The sequence below is a fragment of the Anomaloglossus baeobatrachus genome, chromosome 12, assembly GCF_048569485.1.
Source record: "Anomaloglossus baeobatrachus isolate aAnoBae1 chromosome 12, aAnoBae1.hap1, whole genome shotgun sequence".
In the NCBI taxonomy this organism is placed as follows: Eukaryota; Metazoa; Chordata; class Amphibia; order Anura; family Aromobatidae; genus Anomaloglossus; species Anomaloglossus baeobatrachus.
In genome coordinates this window covers 126,337,653-126,347,175 of record NC_134364.1, presented here as the reverse complement: position 1 = coordinate 126,347,175, position 9,523 = coordinate 126,337,653, and positions in this window count along the sequence as shown.

The following is a 9,523-nucleotide window of genomic DNA, read 5'->3' as shown; positions in this document are numbered from 1 at the left end:
CAGTGCTATACTGGCACTATCAGGCTGATTCTATACATACAGTGCTATACTGGCACTATCAGGCTGATTCTATACATACTGTGCTATACTGGCACTATCAGGCTGATTCTATACATACAGTGCTATACTGGCTCTATCAGGCTGATTCTATACATACAGTGCTATACTGGCACTATCAGGCTGATTCTATACATACAGTGCTATACTGGCGCTATCAGGCTGATTCTATGCATACAGTGCTATACTGGCACTATCAGGCTGATTCTATACATACAGTGCTATACTGGCACTATCAGGCTGATTCTATACATACAGTGCTATACTGGCTCTATCAGGCTGATTCTATACATACAGTGCTATACTGGCACTATCAGGCTGAGTCTATACATACAGTGCTATACTGGCTCTATCAGGCTGATTCTATACATACAGTGCTATACTGGCTCTATCAGGCTGATTCTATACATACAGTGCTATACTGGCACTATCAGGCTGAGTCTATACATACAGTGCTATACTGGCACTATCAGGCTGATTCTATACATACAGTGCTATACTGGCACTATCAGGCTGATTCTATACATACAGTGCTATACTGGCTCTATCAGGCTGAGTCTATACATACAGTGCTATACTGGCACTATCAGGCTGATTCTATACATACAGTGCTATACTGGCACTATCAGGCTGATTCTATACATACAGTGCTATACTGGCTCTATCAGGCTGAGTCTATACATACAGTGCTATACTGGCACTATCAGGCTGATTCTATACATACAGTGCTATACTGGCTCTATCAGGCTGAGTCTATACATACTGTGCTATACTGGCTCTATCAGGCTGAGTCTATACATACAGTGCTATACTGGCTCTATCAGGCTGATTCTATACATACAGTGCTATACTGGCACTATCAGGCTGATTCTATACATACAGTGCTATACTGGCACTATCAGGCTGATTCTATACATACAGTGCTATACTGGCACTATCAGGCTGATTCTATACATACAGTGCTATACTGGCTCTATCAGGCTGAGTCTATACATACAGTGCTATACTGGCACTATCAGGCTGATTCTATACATACAGTGCTATACTGGCTCTATCAGGCTGAGTCTATACATACAGTGCTATACTGGCACTATCAAGCTGATTCTATACATACAGTGCTATACTGGCTCTATCAGGCTGAGTCTATACATACAGTGCTATACTGGCACTATCAGGCTGAGTCTATACATACAGTGCTATACTGGCTCTATCAGGCTGAGTCTATACATACAGTGCTATACTGGCGCTATCAGGCTGATTCTATACATACAGTGCTATACTGGCACTATCAGGCTGAGTCTATACATACAGTGCTATACTGGCGCTATCAGGCTGAGTCTATACATACAGTGCTATTCTGGCACTATCAGGCTGATTCTATACATACAGTGCTATACTGTCACTATCAGGCTGATTCTATACATACAATGCTATACTGGCACTATCAGGCTGATTCTATACATACAGTGCTATACTGGCACTATCAGGCTGATTCTATACATACAGTGTTATACTGGCACTATCAGGCTGATTCTATACATACAGTGTTATACTGGCACTATCAGGCTGATTCTATACATACAGTGCTATACTGGCACTATCAGGCTGATTCTATACATACAGTGCTATACTGGCACTATCAGGCTGATTCTATACATACAGTGCTATACTGGCGCTATCAGGCTGATTCTATACATACAGTGCTATACTGGCGCTATCAGGCTGATTCTATACATACAATGCTATAATGGCACTATCAGGCTGATTCTATACATACAGTGCTATACTGGCACTATCAGGCTGAGTCTATACATACAGTGCTATACTGGCACTATCAGGCTGATTCTATACATACAGTGCTATACTGGCGCTATCAGGCTGATTCTATACATACAGTGCTATACTGGCGCTATCAGGCTGATTCTATACATACAGTGCTATACTGGCACTATCAGGATGATTCTATACATACAGTGCTATACTGGCTCTATCAGGCTGAGTCTATACATACAGTGCTATACTGGCACTATCAGGCTGATTCTATACATACAGTGCTATACTGGCTCTATCAGGCTGAGTCTATACATACAGTGCTATACTGGCTCTATCAGGCTGAGTCTATACATACAGTGCTATACTGGCTCTATCAGGCTGATTCTATACATACAGTGCTATACTGGCACTATCAGGCTGATTCTATACATACAGTGCTATACTGGCACTATCAGGCTGATTCTATACATACAGTGCTATACTGGCACTATCAGGCTGATTCTATACATACAGTGCTATACTGGCTCTATCAGGCTGAGTCTATACATACAGTGCTATACTGGCACTATCAGGCTGATTCTATACATACAGTGCTATACTGGCTCTATCAGGCTGAGTCTATACATACAGTGCTATACTGGCACTATCAAGCTGATTCTATACATACAGTGCTATACTGGCTCTATCAGGCTGAGTCTATACATACAGTGCTATACTGGCACTATCAGGCTGAGTCTATACATACAGTGCTATACTGGCACTATCAGGCTGAGTCTATACATACAGTGCTATACTGGCTCTATCAGGCTGAGTCTATACATACAGTGCTATACTGGCTCTATCAGGCTGATTCTATACATACAGTGCTATACTGGCACTATCAGGCTGATTCTATACATACAGTGCTATACTGGCACTATCAGGCTGATTCTATACATACAGTGCTATACTGGCACTATCAGGCTGATTCTATACATACAGTGCTATACTGGCTCTATCAGGCTGAGTCTATACATACAGTGCTATACTGGCACTATCAGGCTGATTCTATACATACAGTGCTATACTGGCTCTATCAGGCTGAGTCTATACATACAGTGCTATACTGGCACTATCAAGCTGATTCTATACATACAGTGCTATACTGGCTCTATCAGGCTGAGTCTATACATACAGTGCTATACTGGCACTATCAGGCTGAGTCTATACATACAGTGCTATACTGGCTCTATCAGGCTGAGTCTATACATACAGTGCTATACTGGCGCTATCAGGCTGATTCTATACATACAGTGCTATACTGGCACTATCAGGCTGAGTCTATACATACAGTGCTATACTGGCGCTATCAGGCTGAGTCTATACATACAGTGCTATTCTGGCACTATCAGGCTGATTCTATACATACAGTGCTATACTGGCACTATCAGGCTGATTCTATACATACAATGCTATACTGGCACTATCAGGCTGATTCTATACATACAGTGCTATACTGGCACTATCAGGCTGATTCTATACATACAGTGTTATACTGGCACTATCAGGCTGATTCTATACATACAGTGTTATACTGGCACTATCAGGCTGATTCTATACATACAGTGCTATACTGGCACTATCAGGCTGATTCTATACATACAGTGCTATACTGGCACTATCAGGCTGATTCTATACATACAGTGCTATACTGGCGCTATCAGGCTGATTCTATACATACAGTGCTATACTGGCGCTATCAGGCTGATTCTATACATACAATGCTATAATGGCACTATCAGGCTGATTCTATACATACAGTGCTATACTGGCACTATCAGGCTGAGTCTATACATACAGTGCTATACTGGCACTATCAGGCTGATTCTATACATACAGTGCTATACTGGCGCTATCAGGCTGATTCTATACATACAGTGCTATACTGGCGCTATCAGGCTGATTCTATACATACAGTGCTATACTGGCACTATCAGGATGATTCTATACATACAGTGCTATACTGGCTCTATCAGGCTGAGTCTATACATACAGTGCTATACTGGCACTATCAGGCTGATTCTATACATACAGTGCTATACTGGCTCTATCAGGCTGAGTCTATACATACAGTGCTATACTGGCTCTATCAGGCTGAGTCTATACATACAGTGCTATACTGGCTCTATCAGGCTGATTCTATACATACAGTGCTATACTGGCACTATCAGGCAGATTCTATACATACAGTGCTATACTGGCACTATCAGGCTGATTCTATACATACAGTGCTATACTGGCACTATCAGGCTGATTCTATACATACAGTGCTATACTGGCTCTATCAGGCTGAGTCTATACATACAGTGCTATACTGGCACTATCAGGCTGATTCTATACATACAGTGCTATACTGGCTCTATCAGGCTGAGTCTATACATACAGTGCTATACTGGCACTATCAAGCTGATTCTATACATACAGTGCTATACTGGCTCTATCAGGCTGAGTCTATACATACAGTGCTATACTGGCACTATCAGGCTGAGTCTATACATACAGTGCTATACTGGCACTATCAGGCTGAGTCTATACATACAGTGCTATACTGGCACTATCAGGCTGATTCTATACATACAGTGCTATACTGGCACTATCAGGCTGATTCTATACATACAGTGCTATACTGGCTCTATCAGGCTGAGTCTATACATACAGTGCTATACTGGCACTATCAGGCTGATTCTATACATACAGTGCTATACTGGCACTATCAGGCTGATTCTATACATACAGTGCTATACTGGCACTATCAGGCTGATTCTATACATACAGTGCTATACTGGCACTATCAGGCTGATTCTATACATACAGTGCTATACTGGCTCTATCAGGCTGAGTCTATACATACAGTGCTATACTGGCGCTATCAGGCTGATTCTATACATACAGTGCTATACTGGCACTATCAGGCTGAGTCTATACATACAGTGCTATACTGGTGCTATCAGGCTGAGTCTATACATACAGTGCTATTCTGGCACTATCAGGCTGATTCTATACATACAGTGCTATACTGGCACTATCAGGCTGATTCTATACATACAATGCTATACTGGCACTATCAGGCTGATTCTATACATACAGTGCTATATTGGCACTATCAGGCTGATTCTATACATACAGTGTTATACTGGCACTATCAGGCTGATTCTATACATACAGTGTTATACTGGCACTATCAGGCTGATTCTATACATACAGTGCTATACTGGCACTATCAGGCTGATTCTATACATACAGTGCTATACTGGCGCTATCAGGCTGATTCTATACATACAGTGCTATACTGGCGCTATCAGGCTGATTCTATACATACAATGCTATAATGGCACTATCAGGCTGATTCTATACATACAGTGCTATACTGGCACTATCAGGCTGATTCTATACATACAGTGTTATACTGGCACTATCAGGCTGATTCTATACATACAGTGTTATACTGGCACTATCAGGCTGATTCTATACATACAGTGCTATACTGGCACTATCAGGCTGAGTCTATACATACAGTGCTATACTGGCACTATCAGGCTGATTCTATACATACAGTGCTATACTGGCGCTATCAGGCTGATTCTATACATACAGTGCTATACTGGCGCTATCAGGCTGATTCTATACATACAGTGCTATACTGGCACTATCAGGATGATTCTATACATACAGTGCTATACTGGCACTATCAGTCTGAGTCTATACATACAGTGCTATACTGGCACTATCAGGATGATTCTATACATACAGTGCTATACTGGCACTATCAGGCTGATTCTATACATACAGTGCTATACTGGCACTATCAGGCTGAGTCTATACATACAGTGCTATACTGGCACTATTAGGCTGATTCTATACATACCTGTAGTGATCAGCTCGGATATTTAGGTTTTGAAACCCAAGAATGTAAAGTTTATCAAATCGTCAGCTTGTTGAGTGACAGCAGCTGAGGATCAGATAATGGCGGGGGGAATTCATACCTACATCTGTTAGAATTAGCAGTATTATACAAACGATTCACTATTTCACTAGCAGGACCTGTGTGAGGTCATAACCATGTGACCGGAAGGGTCGGGGCCTCAGCCAACAGAAAATTGTTGCTTTGTGGTATCAGCTTTGTTGCCTGAGGCCCCGCCCCTTCTGGTCACATGTGTATGACCTCACCACAGGTCATGCAAATTAAATAGATTGTGTAATACTTATGCTAATTCTAACAGGGGGAGGGGATAACTATGAACACCCCCCAGATATTATCTGATCCTCAGCTGCTGTCACTCAAGAAGCTGCCGATTTTATAAACTTTACTTTCTTGGATTTCAAAACTTAAATATCCGAGCTGATCACTACAGGTATGTATAGGATCAGCCTGATAGTGCCGGTATAGCACTGGCTTTAGGTTATGTACGAAAATCCTGGTGATTGGGGCACTTTATGACGTAACCTTCCTTTTTACCAGGTAATACTGCTCGCATCGAATCCCTCACCTCTTCCACCTCATCTCCTCAGCCTTCATACTTCTCCCCAGCCTCCAACCTTCCTTCTATTGCCCTCTTTATTCCCTACCTCTGTCATTGTCATTACATGCACCAGTCAGGGTCCATTACCATGGCCTCATAGGTGACATATCAGCCTCATGATGGCTCCAGTCTCCCATATCAGAGCGCCATTTTGTTTGTTGATGTGAGAGGACTTCTTATAGTCACCTGAGGTTGATATTTGCAGTAATGATGGAGGAATAAAATAAAACCACAAGAACCCCAAATACGTTCAACAGCGCTTTACGAAAACGTATACTATCAAACACTACTACGTATGTCAGCATCACCTCAGCCCTCCTCCAACCGCCCCTCCAATCAAAGACTTACCATACCGCACACCTACGTTTGGACACATTACACTTAACCTGCAATAAATCCTCTCCATTTAATAATCTCACCCCAAACCTTAAAATATCATCTTCAATTACACAATATGATGCAAAATGCCTTCACAGATGAAGACGCTCGCCTCAAATACCCGACCACCATGCCTCAGACCCTCACATCTTTGTCACCAATCATCCTCTTCCTCCTCACGATCGCTCAAATACAACCCCAATGATGTCACCTCAGTAATCTTGTTACATAGTGGTCCCCGCAGCCAAAGTTCCTACATTATACCCCACTGTCTCTGCACCCTCATAACATCCCCACTAACTGCCCTAGCTCCAATCACCTTTTATGTCATCCCCAATAACCCCACCTTATCTCTCCATATATTTCTCGTCTATCGCACCACTAACCCCTCCAACTACCACCGCAGTATACATCATCATCCCCACTAGACTTTCCTCTCACAAACCCCTCAGAGCCCTTTATAAGCCCTCATATTAGCCCACTAATCCCTCTGACCACCTGCCTGACTCCCAGACTCTTTATCAAGCCCTTTAATCACACCATTAACTCTTCCAACCACCGAGTATCCTCCTTGCCCTCTGATTTCACGCTGCTAACCCTACAGATTCTCTACAACCTACTATTTCCTTCCTGCAACACTCTAGATCCCCAATACCCCTCACATCATTCCATTTTCAACTCCACCTCCCATATCCATTTAACTCGCCTTCCTTTTTTCTACAACTACTACAAGCCCAATTATTCCATTCCACATACCCCCCCAACTCTCCTCCTACACTTGGAAAGTCCCCTCACTTGGGCTCCCCTCTACCGGCCAGTTCCCTCACCCAGGCTCCCCTCTGCCGGGCAGTCCCTTCTCCCAGGTTCCCCTGTGCCGGGCCAGTCTACTCACCCTGACTCCCCTCTACCAGCCAGTCCCCTCACCCAGGCCTCCCTCTACCTGCCCCACCCAGGCTCCCCTCTACCGGAGAGTTCCCTCACCCAGGCTCCCCTCTACCGGAGAGTTCCCTCACCCAGGCTCCCCTCTGCCGGCCAGTCCCTTCTCCCAGGTTCCCCTGTGCCGGGCCATTCTACTCACCCTGACTCCCCTCTACCAGCCAGTCCCCTCACCCAGGCCTCCCTCTACCTGCCCCACCCAGGCTCCCCTCTGCCGGCCAGTCCCCTCTCCCGGGTTCCCCTCTGCCGCTCAGTCCCCTCACCCGTGCTCCCCTCTGCCGGCCCACCCCCTCTCCCGGGCTTCTCTCTGCCGGCGCGCCCCCTTTCCCAGGCTCCCCTCTAACGGCCAGTTCCCCCACCCAGACTCCCCTTCTACCTGCCAATCCCCTCACCCAGGGCTCCTCTCTACCTGCCAGTCCCCTCACATGGGCTCCCCTTTACCTCCCAGTCCCTTCAACTTGGCTCCCGTCTACCGGCCAGTCAGCTCAACCAGGCTCCTGTCTAAAGTCCAGTCCCCTTAACCAATCTCCCATCTACCGGCCAATCCCCTCACCCGAGCTCCCATCTACTGGTCAGTCCCCCTTGTAGCGCCCCTGAACCCATCAGGGCACTACAAGGTACTGCATCCAGCCAAAGATGCAGGACCTACCCCCAGGGACCTGGAAGACCAGTGCCGGTAACAGCAAAACACATTCTAATCCCAGTGTTCCCCCCATCCACACAGACTGGTGACAGACTAGACATAGACCCAATGGATGGCCACCCAGGGGTGGAGCCAATCCAGTCCACTAGACAATGACCAGGTGGGAGGGGACAAACAGTTGGAGACGGTAGTAGGAAATGAGAGGAGACGGACGCAACTGCTCTGACACGGGACTGTAACGAGGACCTGAGGGCCCTGGCGTGTGGTTGCCGGAGGAGTACGGCGAAGTACTCCCGAAACCATAGCACCAACGGGGCACATAGCCCTAGGTTAGGTGAACGCTCCAGGCAGACCTGATAAACATCTGCACAGTGAGGGGACCATCCAGGACCTCACTGACCTTAGAAGTCCGGGGGCACCAGTAGTAACGGGAGAACTAGGGATCGGAACGGAACACCGACCCTACAGGGTTCACACTGCCGCCTTACGGACTAGAGACTTAGAGACAAACAGGAGGGGACCCAAGCCGCTCCAAGCCACGGGGACCAGCAACTCAAGAAAGGTGCAGGGGAAAGAAGCCATCAGGTCACCAACCGGCACTGGGGACTAAGGGAACCAGAGGTGAATGCCAGCCTTCCTCTGGGTACCAGTTACCACCTACAGTGAGAAAAAAAGAAACAATTAAACATCAACCCTCATATGGCCTACCTTATTCCCGCTCCTAACTCCATCACCTATCCCCTGGGGCTCTGGCCCTACTTGCGGAGGCCCAACACCCAACTGCCATCTCATCAGTCCCAGTGGAACAACTGTGCAGCGGTGGTTCCATCACCATAACCGCAACCCGCAAGTGGCGTCACAACATAAACTTTATTGAACATTCCCTTGTATATAAACCCCTTTTAAAAGCGACACCAGGGTCACGGAATCGGGCAACGGCCACCCAGTGACACATCCCAATAGTACACTGCCCGGGACCGAGTACCCCATAACCCTGGGCGGCACATCCTCATCCAGGCTCCCATCTGCCAGTTAGTCCCCTCACCAAGGCTCCCCTATGCCAGCCAGACATGTCACCCAGGCTCCCCTCTGCCGGCCAGTCCCCTCAACCGGGCTCCCGTCTACCGGCCAGTCCCCTCAACCGGGCTCCCGTCTACCGCCTAGTCCACTCACCAGG